An 18008-nucleotide genomic window follows, 5' to 3' on the forward strand; every position below is an offset into this window, starting at 1 on the left:
GCGGCCGGGGACGTGACATCATCGGGGGAGGAGCGGCTGGGCCCGGGCCGCCGCGGCGGGGCGGATCCTGGCGAGTCGGTCGCGGGGGTTGGGGGCTGCGGCCTGGCGGAGGCCGTGGGGGAGGAACAGGAGGGACCCGCGGGCCTGGGAGGCCCGGGCAGGGGGCTGCGCGGCTAGGGAACCGCGCCAAAGCCGGGGGAGCGCGCCACGCCGCGCTCAGAAACCGCCGCCGCCTCCGGGTCGCCGCGGGACGGAGCTCGGGCTTCTGGCCTCACCCCCCTCTCCGGGTCCCCGCCGTGCTGCCCACGCTGACACCCTGTTCCTGCGCTTGCTGCTCATTTTGACGCCTCCAAGCTTTTACTCTTGAGGTTCTTTGCTCGCCACTGCGGTCCTCCTTGCATTTCAAACCTGACCTCGGTTTAACCTCAGCCTAGGACTCGAAGCTCCCCCTCTCTCTTAGACTGGGCGCCAGACAGCTGAGCGGCGTCCCTGCACACCCCGTCCCTCGGCCCCTTCCCTGGGTCGCCTAAACCTAAAGCATTTTCGTTTCCAGACGGCGCCTTTCTGAAATCTCTTGATTTCTGATTGCGAGTTGGACACTTAGGGCTCAAGAGGTAGGACTCAGAGCCCAACGCACCTCCTCTTTCTCCTCGGCACCTTCATTTGCAGATTTCATTCCCTTTTTTTTTTTTTTTTTTTTTTTTTTAGTTTCTGGCACAGAAATCATCTCAACCTTGTTCCTAGGGGCAGAGCCATTTCTACCCCTGACCTCACCCTCCGGCTTGATGTGTCCTGGCCAAGCTTTGAACAAGCCCAGAATGAGTCCAGTACCTTCCTGCAGAACAGCAGGGGGGTGGCCTGCCCTGCCTGCTTCTTGCACTTTCAGATCCCATCCTCTGCTGGGGGGCCTCCAAGTGTGCAGTTGGTGGTCCACCCCACATTGACCTAGATGAGGGGTCCCAGGGGCACCGCTGGGCTTCCTATCACCCCAGAGGCTCCCCTACCTTCTCTCTTGACTTCTTTCCTCTTTGCCATCCTTCCTTCTCCATGTCCCCCTTCTCATCACCTACAGTGCAGGGCCTGTGGCTCTCACCCAGACTTCTCCAAGTGTCAGCTTTTGCCCCAGGTGAGATTGTCAAAGGTAGGTCTCTCGTTAAGGTGAATTCTTCTGCCAGTCTCTTTCTCCATCTCCTTATCTGACTCTAAATCCTTGCTCCTCCCATGTGGTCCCTGACCAGCAGCAGCAACACTGCTCCCAGAACGTGGGAGCTTGTTAGAAATGCAGCATCTTAGGCTCTGCCCAGGCCTGCTGGATTAGAACCTACATTTTAACAAGATCCCAGGTACACATTACATTTGAGAAACGTTGCTTTAGAGAACCCCCCCCAGCACCACCAAGCGTTCCATACTTGCTTCACCCCTCTCTACAACCTTCAAACCTACCTCTGGCTCTCGAAATTTCCAGCAGACAGCCTACCTCTTACTTAATGGAGAGGGTCCGGGGAATGGTGGCAAGATCCCACTGTGTCTCTCAGCCGTTCGTGGTTTCCATCCATTCTCAGTCTCATCGCCCATTCTGTTCTCTCCTTGCACCCCCAATAAACATGTGGACTCAGGGATCTCTTGACTAAGTCCCATCTTCTGCACCTCCTGATGTTGCCCCATCTGATCTGTTCGCATCTTGGACCTCCTTTCTTTGGCTCAGACCTCCCCATTCTTAAAAGAACCCTCCCCTTGTCCCCGCCTCCTCCTCCAACATGTGCCTCTCCTGTTCCTGAGAGTCCCCAGGAGCACTCCACCAAGGATGCCTTGCCAGCCCCCAGAAAGCCACTCCCGAAGCCCTAGTGGTCTGGCTCCCTTCCAACTCTGCCACTGTGTGCCCTTCCCTCAGGCCTCAGGCCCTCTGACTCCCTGTAGCCCTGGGCTCTCCAACCCTCCTTCTCCCACACACACCCCAGGGAGAGCCATCCTGAGGACTAGAGCTCTCTGCCTCTCTTGCCCCTGTGAGTGCCCCAGGCTGCTGGGCCTTGTTTCGGTCTTCCTTCTCCGCTCGTCCACAGCCTCAGAGGCCATCCCGGGGATACGATCTCCTAGTGTGGGCCTCCATCCTGCTTCTCCCAGTCCTGGACATCAGCTGGTGAGCACAGAGCTGGCCTCGACTCTCGGGGATGAGGGGAGCCCCTGCCTCCATGGAGGGTCCCTGTCCTGGGCCAGGAATGAGGCTGCTTGGTCTCTGCAAACTAGCTCTTCCTCCTACCCCCTTCCTTGTCTGTCCAGGGCACCTTCTCCTGATGCCCATCAGGCTTGGGGCCAGGGGTTCATCTCTGATACTATCTCCCTGCCCCCAGCTGCCTGCCCCAATCACCCTCCATCCTCCTGCTGTCACTTGCTTAGAAACTTCCAAATGTCTCTAGTGGCTCCTCAAGTAGACATTTAGGGACTCAGTTTAGGGACAGTCTAAGCCCTTTGATGCCTGATCCACATGTCTCTTGCCAGTCTTCCCTCCATTCTCTTTCTATGCGAGTCCCTTGCCCGACGCCGAAGATCTTACTCTTTCCCAAACACAGGTGGCCACTGCCACCCCCAGGCCTTTCATCTGGCTGGTCCCTCCGGGGGCGGTGCCCTCACCATTGCCCCACCTTTCTTCTCCGGGAGGCTGCAGGGCCCACATTCCTTTTCATGATGGTGGAAGGGCTTTGCTGTTGCAGATCTTCGTGGTTCTAGAAGACTCTTCCCCAAGTAGACTTGGGGTCTAGTTGCTCAGGGTTAACCTCGGGCAGAAAGGGGACTTAGTGGCACTGAGCGAATAAGGCCAGTTTGAAGGGAATCCTGACTTGTTTGGGTTTCTATTCTGTAATAACCACATGGACTAGAAAGAAACCAACCAGGATGGTGTTTGTGGCTTCCTAGGGCCTGCAGCCCCAGAGAAAGGCTTTCTGGGTTAGAGCCGCTGAACCAGGAGGGGGCAAGCCCTCTGGGTGATGAGGGCATCAATTGGGCCAGCGTGTAGAAGGCCAGGGAGCAACTTCTGAGTCAGTCCTTGTGGTTGGAGCTAAGTATCTCTGCTTTAGATCCAGCAAATCTGTTTCTTGGAACTCCAGGTGTGTTTTTATGTTTTGTGTGGCGGTGAGAGACTTGTGAACACTCCGTGTCATCCAGAGTGAGTGGCCTGGGCTCTTAGAGATGCAGGGGCAAGTACTGGGGCCAGCAAGGAAGAAGGGCCTGAGCCTGAGACCAAGACAGCATATGTAAAGGCCAGTGGAGCTCAGTGAGTGGGTTTGCTGTACGTGCTTCAGGGTGGAAGCTTTTAGTACCTGGAGCATCGTAGGTGATGCGGAGGAACATGCCATCTTTCCTGGAGGCCTGGGCCTTAAAACAGAATTTTAAAGATTTTATTTATTTATTTGAGAGAGAGAGAGTGAGCGAGAGAGAGCGCACAAGCAGGGGGAACAGCAGAAGGAGAGGGAGAAACAGGCTCCTCACCAAGCAAGGAGCCGGATGAGGGGCTCCATGCGGGGCTCCATCTCAGGGCCCTGAGATCATGACCTGAGCTGAAGGCAGATGCTTAATCGACTGAGCCACCCAGGTGCCCCCAAACAGTATTTTTAAAACCAGCAGAACTCACTCACTCTCTCTCTCTCTCCAAATGGGGATGCAACACGGCAGAAAACAGATCTAAGGTGGTGCATTAGGCAGAAGGCTCCTGGCCAGGCTGTGTGTTGGGCCATAGCGCCCCCTGGAGGTCCCAGCGTATCAGTTACTTGGATCCACTTCAAGGTCAAGTTCTCTTGATAGGTGTTAACACGTAGACAGAATAAAAATATTAAAGCATCCACTAAATACGGTTGTTCACATGTTCCATGAGGAAAACAAAAATGCCCGGGGCCATCTCAGAAGGTTTCTGGGTGGGTATGCCCCAGCTCTCAGCCTTCCTCCCTGTTGACTTCCCCTGTTGTTGGGGGAAAGACCCACACTACAAGTGTTAGTCTCGCCTTGGGGTCCCTTCCACTCCCGAATCCAGGCTGGGTTCCTCAGTCTTGAATAATACACAATGGGAGTCAACAATTTGGCAGAAGAGTTGAGCTCGCATCTCCAGTTTCTAGGCTGGAAGAAAGACTGCACGTCCCCTCCATTTTCCTGATGTCCACACCCCTACCAATCACAAACCATCTCAAAGACAACCAGTCTCATCCTCACTGAGGAAGAGGAAGGAACTGTTTTACCTGGTACAGCAATGTGTGCAGTAGGCTGGCCCCTTTGCTCACCCAGTAGCTTTCAGAGAGGGCCCGGGACCTGCAGATTTCCAAGCCAATGCAGCAGCATTCAAGACTGTCCCTGGAGGGCTGCTCGTCAGCTATCCACAGGCAGTGGTGGGAAATCAGGAAGAGGGCGCCTGGGTGGCTCAGTTGGTTAAGCAACTGCCTTTGGCTCAGGTCATGATCCTGGAGTCCCGGGATCGAGTCCCGCATTGAGTCCCGCATTGAGTCCCGCATTGAGTCCCGCATTGAGTCCCGCATTGAGTCCCACATCAGGCTCCCTGCTCGGCGGGGGGTCTGCTTCTCCCTCTGCCCTCTTCCCTCTCGTGCTCTCTGTCTCTCATTCTCTCTCTCTCAAATAAATAAATAAAATCTTAAAAAAAAAAAAAAGAAAATCAGGAAGAAAAGCATGTAAATATGATATATATATATTTATTTGTGGGGCAAGATCAAATTCCTTTTCTGATGACGTGGGGACGCTCAGTGGGAAAGGAAGCCATCATGTCTGAAGTAAGGGTAGCATGGGGGCGAGGGGAGTGGAGGAGGGTGGGAGGGGCCTGTTTTTCACTTTGTTCTGGGTGAGGTGGGGAGAGGGCCTGGCAAAGGCCAGTTCTCCAGGAGGCTTAAGCTTCAGGGACCCTTATCCACACAGACCCCTTCCAAGGCCCTTTGAAAGCTCCTTGCAATGTGTTCCCATGGTTGTATATAGTTTTGTATTCAAAAGTTTGTCTTTTTCTTCTGAAAGAGCCATACCTCTTCTGGTTGTATGAGCTTCAGGCTCCCCTGAACCTCAATCTTGTTTGGTAGGAACCATTCAGGTAAAAGATAATAAAGACTAAACTAAGGCAGGTCAAGGGGGAATGAGAGGAACAGAAGAGGGAGATGTTTTCATGGAAAAGGGCTGTCACTTACCGACCCCGTAGCTCTTGCTGATGGGAATTTTTGTCTCTTCTTTGGTGTCCCTAGTGTTCAGAACAGTGCCTGGCACACAAATACTTGTGTAATGAATATTTGTCTGGGAGGTAGAAGTCAGGAACTCATGACTAATTAGGTATGTGGGGGTCCCACAGGGTGCCCCAAATGGATGAGCTTAGCACACCTACCATCTGTCACCCAGCGCTGCTCTGCCCTGTCACCCAGACCCACTCCTGGGGTAGAAAGCCTCAAGGCCTCTCTTTTTAAACCTTCAATGGCCAATTGGCTCGTTGGAACCAGGTCTTGGAATGCACCACATGGTGAAAAGGACTTGGGGTCTGGAGACTCAAGTAGGCAATATTATTGCCTACTTACTATAGTTCATATAATTAAATATTCTTGCCTAATTATCCTCAGCTTCATTTACTTCCTGGGTAAACCTGGGGTGCCGGGGGTCCATTGATGTGACGGTTAAGTGTTTAACAACCACCTCTCAAAAAATAAACCTGATTTTCATGAGGTATATTTCCGCTACGGCTCATTTCAAGCTAGTAACATGATGTGACTGGACGTGTGGGGAAGAGATGTGCACAGTAAAGCTGAACCTAGCGCGCCCTGGTGCGGGCCTTGCGATAGAAGTCCCCCCTACTTGAACAAGAGGGATGGACCAAGGGGCCCCTTATTCTGGGTCAGACTGCATGTGGGCAGTTCTTTTTACTGGCGAGATTACTTCAGGTTGGGTGAAATGTATGTGGATGATCAGTTTGGCCCAATGCCCAACTTTTTTTTTTTTTTTAGTTTTTCAAAAAAATGTTGATTTTTAAAAATTATGCTATAATGCTGTAATTTCACATGTATACCTTGATGAAGTTTTTGCACATATATACCCATGTAACCCCTGCCTGGATTAAGATACAAGCCCTTGGCCACATCCCAGCAGCCTCTCTGGTACCTCCTCCCTATCAGTGCATGCCCCTCTCCTGACTTTGAGCACCGTAAACGAATTTTCTCCATCCTGGGAGTTCGTCTAAATGGTATCATGCACTATGGAGTTTTTTGTATCTGGCTTTTACTCCTCGTTAGATCTGTGAGAGTTTATCCCTGTTGTCATGTGTAAGAATTTTCCCATTTCTGTGTAGTATTCCTAGTACTGACTTTTAATAACTTTAACTCAATAAAAGTGTTTGTTTTCATGCTTCTCATGCCTGTTTCTGTCACTCATCTATGAAACTCTGGATTCCACAGGTTGGCCCTCCTGGCCACAGACTTAGTCCCATGATGCACTGCTTCTCTTTGGCCCTGACTCATCCTCCACCACTTCCTCACCTCCCAAAACATCGGCCATACCCTTCTCCATAATTAGTCCACTTCCTCATATTCTCCACATTTCTTTAAATGCTTCTCTCTTCTCTAGTCTTAACTGACACCTGAATGACACTGGTTATGGACTGAATATTCATGTCCCCCTGAAATTCCTCTGCTGAAGCTCTAACCCCCAATGTGACTGTATTTGGAGACAGGGCCTGTGAGGAGGTGGTGAAGGTTAAATGACATCATGAGGATGCGGCCCTAATCCCACAGGGTTGGTGCCCTTGGGAGGAGAGGAAGGGAAAGCTCTCCCCCTACCATGTGAGGACAGAGTGAGAAGGTGGCCAGCTGCAGGCCAAGAAGAGAGTCCTCACCAGGAAATGAATCGGCTAGCACCTTGAGCTTGGACTTCCCAGCCTCCAGCACGTAGGACCATAACTGTCTGTGACATAAGCCCCTCGGCCATGGCATTTTGTCCTGGCAGCCCGAGCAGACTGCGCTAACACCCAAGGACAGCCCTTCTCCTAAGACCCTTTCTAGCACTGACCATTTATTCTCTTTCACTGCACTACATATAAGTATTTGGAATTTGAACTTGCCCTACTTTCAAGCTACTAAGTTAACCTGTTACTGGACGTTAATGTTAACCTGTTAATGGATGCTGGCTGAAGACATACAATTCCTGGATCAGAGACAAAGAACTTTATTACTCACAGCACAGCAAGTAGCGATCATGTTTGCATCAGTTCCCTTGCCCTCCGAGTCCTACAGGGGCCACACGGGGGAGCCCTCTGGGTGCTGTGCACTCAGTGGGTTTGTGTTGCATCAACATGAGACTGGGGAAGCCGCCTCTTCTGTAGAAATCAATAAGCAAGCTCTTTGTCCTTGAGGCAACCTCAAGGTTGCTTGCTGTATGCACAACCCTGAGAAATACCCCAGGCAGAGTGGTCAGGACCCTATATTCCTGGCATGCCCAGTACAAATGTACAGTGATGCAGAGGGCTGATGTGGTTTGCCTCTCCCAACAACTGGCCATGCAGACTCTTGGCTGACTTGAATATTCACATGAATATGCCACTCTATCCGTCACACTGATTAATCTGATCAACAGAGACTGGGACCAAATCCGCTCAATCTGTCTCATGTGGAACTTAATTGAGTCTACTATCTATAGAACTTGAAGCATCAAGATGAGGCCAACCTAAAGTATTGGCTTCAACCTTGCCACCTAGGGTCCCAGACTCAGTCACCAGTGAATGAGTCCCAAGGGGATCAGTAGGTCTAATTTCAGAAGGTCGGGATATAGTCTAAACCCAGGTTATAATCCATTACAGTTCTCACAAGTGAGTTTTAGACTAATCTCCTGATTTTTTATGTCACTGCCAATAATTATAGGAGGTAGTAGATGGGCCAAAAAGTAATCCCCATCCCTAATGGAGAGACATTCCATGGCCCACATACAAACATATGCCTCGAAGAGTCACACGTTACTCCAGTTCAAGATTTGTGGTGAATTCTGATTTGTATCACCATTACACAGGTTTGGTTAAGCCACATGGGCAATGTCACCAAATAGGTGCAGCCTCGGTTACCATATATGAACCAAGACCACTTGGGTGACAGGCAAAATATATGCATTTGTACCAGTCAGACTGCAACAATGTTGTGTTGGATGGGGTGTTTGTACAAGGTCAGGGGACGGGAGGTTCCATATTCCGGAGCTGCCGTTGGTGGCAAAGGGCACAACTGAATAGTCCAGGACCAGCCACGGAAGATGTGAGTCTGCTGTTTCCATAGCATGTGGACAGGACGACAAACCCAGAAGGGGTCAGGCTGCCAGCTGAAACTTAACTCGTATAAACCAGGTGATGGTTTTGCTAGGCTGCAGTGCTGGATTGGGGGGGGGGGGGACAAAGAGAACGGCATTCACCCCTCCCTCCCTGCACCTCCTGGCATCTAAGGTGCCACCAGGCCTCCATACCTGTGGGAGCAGTGTGTCCCATTTCAGTAGCGAGCACTTCACCTTTTCTCCAGTCTTTCCCTACTCACACCCTGACTGTTATCTGGCGGGGCCAGGTGTGAGTGGCACAAAATGTGCAGACACCCCTTATACCCCCCACCTTGGCCTCTGTGGGCCAGCGTAGGGGGACTTGGCAAGCAGTGCACTCAATCAAGTGGTCATTACCTTTATGACCTAGGATCAGGTAAATCCATCAGGAGAGTCCAGGTGGCTAAACCAGAATGAAGTTTGAATCCCCCACCCCCTTCTGCCAGGCTGACAACCAGAGGCTGTAGCAGCTAGGCTGGCCTGGGGTTGATGCTGGGCGACAAAAGGGAGCACTATGCCCAGGAGTAGTCAGAATCCCAAATCTTCAGAAAAGGTCTATATAACCCATCCCTTTTGTCCTGATCATTATGGAAGAAATGGCTGAGAGATGATTCTTGCCTGGGGACAACTGTGCTCAGTGGCCACACTGTCTCACTGAGGTGTGTGGACCAAAAGGAGATGAGGGAGGTAGCTTTTGAGTTTATTTTTGAGGTGGCCATTCCAATGCCTGATAATATGGAATGCCTGCAGATGGTGGGGAGCATGGCATGGCCATCAAATACCTTGACTACTGGCTCCTTGTTGGGTGGCTTTCGCAACAAAGGGTGCATCGTTGTCAGACTGTAGATGGTGTGAAAAGCCAAAACTTGACATGGCTTAGTTACGAGGGCCACAGCGGTGTGGCCAGTCTCCTGATCAGAGTAGGGAGGAACACGATCACCTGAAAATGGACCCACAGCAGTGAGGCGCCAGTGATCGTCCAGAGAGGGGGTCAAAGGTCTGAGGTAGTCAGTCATCTAGGAGCAGACAGGAGCAATGCCCCAGGCGATGTGGCTTCTTTACCGTGAGACAGCCCAACTTCTGGGGGGCATTTCAAGTTTGAGATGTAGTGGTGGCTTCTGATCAGAAACACATAGTTCTTTACTTTGTGCGCTGTCCACAATGGTGCATGTGTTGCCATGCCTAGTGCAGTGATGGATCCAGGCAGCGGTGCCGGCTCTATGGCCAGTGCAGGCTGGGTGGGCAGCCTGAATCCAGAAGGTCGTACTAGAGAAGGGTCCTTACCATGGGCATCTCCATGAATGACCCAGGGTGTCTGATTGGCAGATCTGTTTCCACGGTTTGCAGCTCCCAAGAAAAATGTCTTTGATTTGCCAGTCTCGCCAACAGGACAGCTAGGTCATTGACAACAACACAAAAGGCAGTAAACATGGGCCCCATTTCATCAGCGAAGTATCGGCTAGAGCTATCACCACTGCCTTGAGTTCTGCACATCGAGCAGAATGAACATGGCTATTTTGATTCTGCTTCGCTGGTGCGGAGGTTGAGTGTGGACATCATCAGGTGTCAGGGTAACCAAACCACCAGTGAACCAGGCAGGCACTTGGGGGGACTTTCTGTGAATTGAGGGCCACATTGAGCTAGCAGGTGATGCTTCAGGTGATGAAGTGAGGAAGGGAGTTCTCCCCAAAGGGATTGCCACCACCCTTTCATGTACAATTCAGATTATGTCCGGGACGGGCCAGCTGCGCTCTTGAATAAAGCATTTACATTTGACTGTGAAGGCCTTTTATTCTCTTCTCTTGATAGCCACTAAATCCAAGTTGACCTACCCCAAAACGAGGGACGTCAGGTGGAAAGTTACAGGACGTGTATGGGTCAGTAACAAAGTAGTAGGTTCGTTAAAAAAAAAAAAAAAAAAAAAGTACTTCTTGACTGTGGCCGGCTGGTGGCGCTGTTGTGCTGGGAAAAATGGCCTCTGCGTAATTGCAGCCATAGAGGCTATTTTTCCCGGTTCACCTTTCTCCTCTTGGAAGCCTACAGTTTGTTCCAGACCGTTCCAAGTGCTCAGGAATCACTTGTGCACAAGCAGCAGCTTCCGAATGGGCAAGTGTGCTGACAAGTAGGAGCACTCCCAGCACAAGCCTGTACAAGCATCAATACCAATTACATTTTCAGCCGTGGCACCCCCAACGCAGAACACTGAATTGGCCCAAAGGTCCCAGCTATAGGACTGCTTTAATCTCCCTTCCCTACTGCAAACGTTGCTCAGAGCCCAGCAGTTGAAATCTGGTGATTTTTTTTACCTTATGGAAAAACAGACCAAGGAGTTTAGTGTGTGGCACTCGGAGTTGTCGCAACAGCTGCAGGAGATAGATCATGCTATTCCTTTTTTTTTTTTTAGGATTTTATTTATTTGTCAGAGAGAGAGAGCACGAGAGAGCACAAGCAGGGGGAGTGGCAGGCAGAGGGAGAGGCAAGCTCCCTGCTGAGCAAGGACTACCCCCCCCCCCCAATGCAGGACTTGATTCCAGGACCCTGGGATCATGACCTGAGCTGAAGGCAGACACTTAACCGCCTGAGCCACCCAGGTGTCTGGAGATCATGCTATTCCAAGGCAGAGGAGTGGGAAGGTTGGGGGGTTTCTGGGGGGCAGGGGTGCGGAGGAGAGCAGAGAGTGCTGGAGGGCAGGGGAGGCTAGCCCATGGGGCAGCAGTGGGTGCAGCTGGCAGGCTTTTATTTTCTCTTGGCTTCCGGCTTTAGAGTTGACATACCACTGCCCCCTCCCCCGTGTACCTCTAGTGTCAGTCCAGGGAGCACCTGAGCCTGGGGTCATTTTACCCCTGTTCCACACTGCATTCCTTAGTGCCTTCAGCCACCCCGGCTGCATCTATCCACAGTACATGGTAAGGTGGTGACATGGGTGCTTGGGTCCTATAGAGCTACAAACGTTTGAGGCCCTTCCCTCCATGAAGTTCCCAGCATACTCCACTCTCTCATCAAAGCAGCTGAGGGAAGAGAGGGATTGGGCACACAGAGGGACAGAGCAGGTCTGTGACAGCAAGCAAAGTTTTTTGGTCACTTTGGGTTTGAATGGCCACCGGCGGGGCTCACCCAAATACATTTGTAAAGCTTTTGGTTCACCTAAAGTTCTATTTCAAACATACTGACTGATACCAGTTATTTCAGCTTTTGGAGTCCTTTGATTCAGCAGCCACATCCATATTGTTGTCCCACTGTCATAATGTCCCATCCACCTCCTGCACGGATGAGAGTAAGGGGGAACCAAAGCACCATTCCGGGGGCTTGTTTCAATCCTACCTTCCTACCTCTCCGTGCTTTGTCTCAGTAACAGGTAGGCCACTGTGAGATCCTCACTCGAGCCCCCCTCACCCTGCCGCCCACCATTTCGGGAAGATGATTCACTAACATATGCCAGGTCCACAGGGTCCTTCCTGTTCCAGAAAGGCCATGTCTCTGTTAGCATCCCATCCTCACTGCCAAAACTGTCAGGGTCTGGAATTTGAATTTATACTGATGATCAGTGATTAATTGGCCTCTTACTGTTTCATGGAGGCTGGCCAAGATGAGACCCCTGGCCAAAGACTAAGGACTTTATTACTCTTGGCACAGCAAACAGCATAAACAGAATGTTTACATTGCCTCCCTTTCCCCCCAAGTCCCACAGGGGCAATGTCGGGGGCCTTGGTGGATGCTGTGCATGCAATAGGTTTGTGTTGCATCTGAGGACAACTGAGCCTGGGGAACCCACTTCTTTTATAGCAGAAAGTAAGCAAGCCTGCTCTTTGTCCTGGAGGGAGATATTACTACATTCCTCAAAGCTGCTCTGCAAGCACAAGCCTGAGAAATGGCACAAAGAACAGTTAGGGACCTCACATTCTTGGCATACCCAGAAAGAATGTGCAGGGACACTCCAAGCTCTCCCAATAGCTCCTACCCTGTGTCCACTTCCAGGCCATGCCGGTCTCTTTTTAATTTTTTAAAAAGATTTACTTATTTATTTGAGAGACAGAGAGGCATAGGGGAGGGGCATAGGGAGAGGGACAGAGAGAACCTCAAGCAGACTCCCCTCCAAGCATGGAGCCCAACTCGGGGCTCCATCCCACTAGCCTGAGGTCACAACCCAAGCTGAAATCAAAAGTCGGATGCTTACCTGACTGAGCCACCCAGGCACCCCACCTGTCTCTTTTTTAAAAGCCCTTCTTCTCAGTCCTGATGCCCAGACTGGTTGATGGGAGCAGAAACAAGGAAAAGAGCTCTCTAAGGATCACAGGCGCAAAAGACTTAAATAGAGGTTAGCAGAGCAAATAGAGCCATATACTTAAAGAATACTATATCATAACCAAGCCTGCTTTTCTAACATATAAGGATGGCCCAGCATTATAAAGCTCATCAATGTATAATAACAGACTCAGGGATAAATTTCATTATTTCAATGAGCAGATACCTATGAGCCAGAAGGTGACAAAAATAACAAAATTCTAGCCTTCACTGAACTTACATTCAAGTGAGAGACAGAGACAAGTGAACAAACAAATATATAATATGACATCTAGTAGTGACTGGGATAATTGAGAAAGCTGAGGGAGGTGATAGAGATCAACAATTGCACATGGTTTGATCTAATATATAAGTGCAAATTTAGCATTTGATAAAGGTAGAATTTCTTATCTGGGAGAAAAGATAATAAATGATACCAAGGCAATTAGCTAACATTTTTGGAAAAAATAAAGTTAGGTATTTATCTTTCACCTTTTACAAAACCACATTTCAGATAAAATCTGAACCATATTAACCATATAAACATATAAAACCATAATAGCATTAGCAGAAATACTGGAGAATATATCACCTCAGGACCCCTGGCAGTGATGTGGACGTGGCTCTTTCTGTGGTGCCCTGGCCTGGGGGCCCCTCAGCAACAACATGGTTCAGCAAGTTCCAGAAAACATGAGTTTTCCTGCTGAAGAAGAGGAAATCTTGCAGTTCTAGTCTGAATTTAATTGTTTGCAGGAATGCTTAAAGCAATCAAACAATGGACCCAAATCTCCATTTTATGATGGGCCTCCTTTTGCAACTGGACTGCCTCACTATGGACATACACTTGCAGGGACAGTTAAAGATATAGTTACCAGATATGCTCACCAGAGTGGGTCTCATGCTGACAGAACATTTGGATGGGATTGTCATGGCTTACCCGTGGAACATGATATTGATAAGACACTGGGAGGGGCACCTGGGTGGCTCAGTCGGTTGAGCGTCTGCCTTCGGCTCGGGTCGTGGTTCCGGGGTCCTGGGATCGAGTCCCACATCAGGTTCCCTGCTCCTTGGGAAGCCTGCTTCTCCCTCTCCCACTCCCCCTGCTTGTGTTCCTTCTCTTGCCGTGTCTCTCTCTGTCAAATAAATAAATAAAATCTTAAAAAAAAAAAGACACTGGGAACCAGAGGACCAGAGGATGTAGCCAAAATGGGGATTGTAGAGCATAACCATCAGTGCCAAGCAATTTTTTTTTTTTTAAGATTTTATTTATTTATTTATTTGTCAGAGAGAGAGAGCACAAACAGGGGGAGCATCTGGCCGAGGGAGAAGCAGGCTCCCCACTGAGCAAGGAGTCCGACATGGGACTTGATCCCAGGACCCCAGGATCATGACCTGAGCCAAAGGCAGACACTTAATGACTGAGCCACCCAGGCTCAGTCCCAGTGCCAAGCAATTTGTGATAAGATATTGTACTGAGTGGAAGTCCACTGTTAGAAGAGTTGTCCAGTGGATTGACCTTGACAATGACTACAACAGTCTGTACCCACAATTCATGGAATTTGTCTGTTGGGTCTTCAAACAATTCTACAATAAAGGTCTTGTGGACAGAGGTATGAAAGTTATACCCTTCTCTACTGCATGCAACACTCCACTTTCCAACTTTGAATCTCACCAGAAATACAAGGATGTTTAAGATCCTTCTGATTATATCTGATTAACTCGCCTGTGGTGAGAGCAAAAAACCTCTGCCTTAAGAAGGAGGATGTGCGTGATGTCTTGAAGGATGTGTGGCTCTCTTGGTACAATGCCTTTTGCTCCTTCATCTGGAACGTCCTGAAGTTGCAGAAGACGGAAGACATGGAATTCTTCTACAGTGAGAACATGGTTTAAGAAAGTGCTAACATCACAGACTGGTGGGTCCTGTCCTTCGTGCAGTCACTTGTTGGGTTCTTTGAGACCGAAATGACAGCTTACAGGTTCTATATGTGGTGCTTTGCCTGATCAAGTTCATGGATGTCCTGACCAACTGGTATGTCAGGAGGAACCGGAGAAGATGAAAGGGTGGAGGACTATGTTACGGCCCTGGAGACCTTGTTAGTGTCCTTCCTTCCCTGTGCAGACTTATGGCCCCCTATACACTTTCCCTACTGAATTGATGTACCAGGATCTAAAGATGCTGACTGACCCTATTTCTGCCCAGGACACAGACACACTCAGCATCCACTACCTCACGCTGCCCCATGTTTGAGAGGAGCTGATTGACAAGAAAATGGAATGTGCAGTGTCTTGGATGGTCTGTGATTGAACGTAGGTGAGTGATTTGAGACTCCAAAAGCATTCTGATAAAGTATCCTTTGAAAGAAATTATGGTTATCCGTCAGGATCCAGAAGCTCTTACTGAGATCAAGTCTTTGGAGAAGTCTATCACTGAGGAATTGAGTGTTTGAAAAGTGATGCTATCTACAGACAAAATACACATGTGGCATTCACCTAAGGGCAGATCCTGATCCCACGGTCCTGGGGAAGCCTCTGAAGGGACACTTGAAGGCTGTGATGTGTCCATCAAGCAGCTGAGGGATGAGGAGCTGGAGCGCTTCCAGGAAAGGGGGACCATTGTTGCAGAAGGCATGAACTGCATGAAGAGGACATTCGTCTCATGTACACCTTTGATCAGACAACAGGAGGGATGATCCAGTTTGAAGCATACTCGGATACTCAGGTTTTAGTTCTCTTATATGGATGAAGGAGTAGCTCACACCCAGAAACTTCACAAAAAGTGCAATCTGGTTGTAACTGATGAAATAATAGTTTATTATGAAGCAAAGTCTGAAGGGAAGTACCTGAATGTTATCGAAAGCCACATGGAGTTCATACTTGCCACCATAAAGGCTTCCTTGAAACCATATCCAGTTCCAACATCAAATAAAGCCCTTACTCAAGAAGAAAAAATTAGGAGCACTTAGGTGGCTCAGTTGGCTGAGCATGCAACTCTTAATTTTGGCTCAGGTCAAGATCTCAGGGTCATGGGATCAAGCCCTGCATCAGGCTCCATGCTAAGTGCAGATAGTCTGCTTGTCCCTCTCCCTCTGTTCCTCCCCCTGCTTGCACTCTCTCTCTCTCTCAAATAAATAAATAAATATTTAAACAAACACAGTTAAAGGGGTCTGAACTGGAAATTACACTCACCAGAGGATCATCCCTACCTGGCCCTGCTTGTAGGTATGTCGATCTTAACATTTGTACAAGGGGCAGTAAGCAAGATGGGAGGATTGCTTCCAGAAAATCCAAAAGTAAAGAGTAGATTACACTTTTTAAAGCTGAAGTGTTGTTACTGGTATTTCTGGTGTAAAAAATACAGAGCTGGCTGTCTTCCATGGTGAAACAGAAATATGAAACCAAACCAACTTATTGAGTCTCACTGGAAAAACCCTTAGGATGGGAGCAGGGTCTGTCGGCGCTGTGGTGGACAGCCAGGCACTGATCTCTGCAAGTGCATCAACATGCAGCTCCTCAACAGGCCCGCAAGAGTGTTTAATAGGAACAGTGGGTACCCTCCTACTGGAAACCCCACTTGGGTAGAGTTGACTCGCCCGCCAAGGTCTTCTGTTGGAGCAGCCAAGGCGTTTGGCCTTCAGAGCAGGAAGCTAAAGCTGTTTTTTTTTTTTTTTTTTAAGATTTTATTTATTTATTTGAGAGAGAGAGAGAGAGAGAGAGAGAGACAGAGTACATGAGAGGGGGAGGGTCAGAGGGAGAAGCAGACACCCTGCTGAGCAGGGAGCCTGATGCGGGACTCGATCCCTGGACTCCAGGATCATGACCTGAGCCGAAGGCAGTCGCTTAACCAACTGAGCCACCCAGGCACCCACTAAAGCTGTTGCTGAATGAGACTCACAGATGAAATTATTAAGAAATCCCCACGGAGACTTTGAACATGAAGATGTATGTTTCTGTGTTCCAGCCAACAGCAGACTTCTAACGTTCATTATCCATGTGGTTCAGGCAGCCTTACCCTGGCACATACCTGAATGAACTCGGGAATGGAGGCCTTGCAAGGAATGGCAACAACATAAGGCATCTGAGCCTTTGACACTGCAGGGGGCTGACCCTGCCCTGATCCAACTATTATTGAACTTTTATGGGAGCCAGAAATAAACCCCTCCCTTATTTGGGCCATGGTTATGTTGCTCATTGTTCCCTGCACCTGAATCTAATCCTAACTGAGATACCTGCCCAACCCCAAGTGAAGGGTCATGATTAATGTAAGCCACTGGTTCTCAACTCTGGTCCATTTTTAGAATCATCCAGGGAGCTTCTGAAGAACACCAGTATCTGGGCCCCATCCCAGATTGTTACATTAAAGCTCCGGCAGTTGGGTCCAAACACAGATGTTTTCTTTTCTTGTCTTGTCTTTTCTTTCTTTCTCTCTCTTTCTTTTTCTTTTCTTTCTTTTTTTATATTTTATTTATTTGAGAGAGAAAGACAGCAGAGAGAGAGCGCACAAGTTGGGGGGAGCAGCAGACAGAGAGGCAGAAGCAGGCTCCCCACTGAGCAGGGAGCCCGACAAAATAGTATTTCTGGATGAGTCCAAGAGTTAGCTTTCTCTAAGAAATCACACACAGTTGTACCATACCATGATAAATTCACATCACCATCCCAACAGGGTCCTCGGTATTGCTCATAAACCCCTCCTCTCTTTCTTTCAGTCCTGAGACTTGCACCAATCTTACTCACCACTCCTCACTGTACATCAACTCCTCAAACATGCCTGCTCTCATCATGTCCCAGAGAACCATGTTCATTCTCACCTCCACAGGGTAGTAGCTGCCTTGTTCAGATGCTCTGCCAGCTGGTGCAGCCGGTTCCTCACTTCGGGTGTTAGCTGTTAACTGCTCACAGCTACCCGCTTCTCTGGTGCATTGTCTGTGGACAAATGGAGCCTCCAAGAGCCAGAGAGATGCCAGGAAGTTTAGGCCATGCAGGGCCTAAGTGAAATGTGGAATGAAACGTAATTTCTATTTCTGACAAAGTCAAGGGTACTACAGGTAGCACGACAATTTCATTCTACCTTTCATGATGAAAGGAAATGCTAAATTTCAGTTGGAGGTAAGAATAAAAGATGTGAAGGCGCCTGGGTGGCTCAGTTGGTTAAGCGACTGCCTTCGGCTCAGGTCATGATCCTGGAGTCCCGGGATCGAGTCCCGCATCGGGCTCCCTGCTCGGCAGGGAGTCTGCTTCTCCCTCTGACCCTCCCCCTCTCATGCTCTCTCTCTCTCAAATAAATAAATAAAACCTTAAAAAAAAAAAAAAAGATGTGATTTTTGGATTTTCCCCATCCAAGTTCATGATACTGATTTGTATTCATGGACACCTGTAGGCTCTGTGGACCCCAGGTTAAGACCCCCGTACTCGAGGATCTGTAG

At 49.3% G+C, this 18008-nt stretch overlaps 2 pseudogenes; both read left to right on the forward strand.

The window, feature by feature from the left end:
• The first annotated feature begins 13254 nt into the window (after positions 1 to 13254).
• Positions 13255 to 14284, forward strand: LOC135361683 (isoleucine--tRNA ligase, cytoplasmic-like; annotated as a pseudogene).
• An 11-nt stretch (positions 14285 to 14295) lies between these two features.
• LOC123852075 (isoleucine--tRNA ligase, cytoplasmic-like) lies at positions 14296 to 17406 on the forward strand (annotated as a pseudogene).
• The last annotated feature ends 602 nt before the right edge of the window (positions 17407 to 18008 follow it).

This window comes from Mirounga angustirostris, unplaced genomic scaffold, assembly GCF_029215605.1.
Source record: "Mirounga angustirostris isolate CCGP_5_RB_7025 unplaced genomic scaffold, mMirAng1.0.hap1 SCAF_10, whole genome shotgun sequence".
Lineage (NCBI taxonomy): Eukaryota > Metazoa > Chordata > Mammalia > Carnivora > Phocidae > Mirounga > Mirounga angustirostris.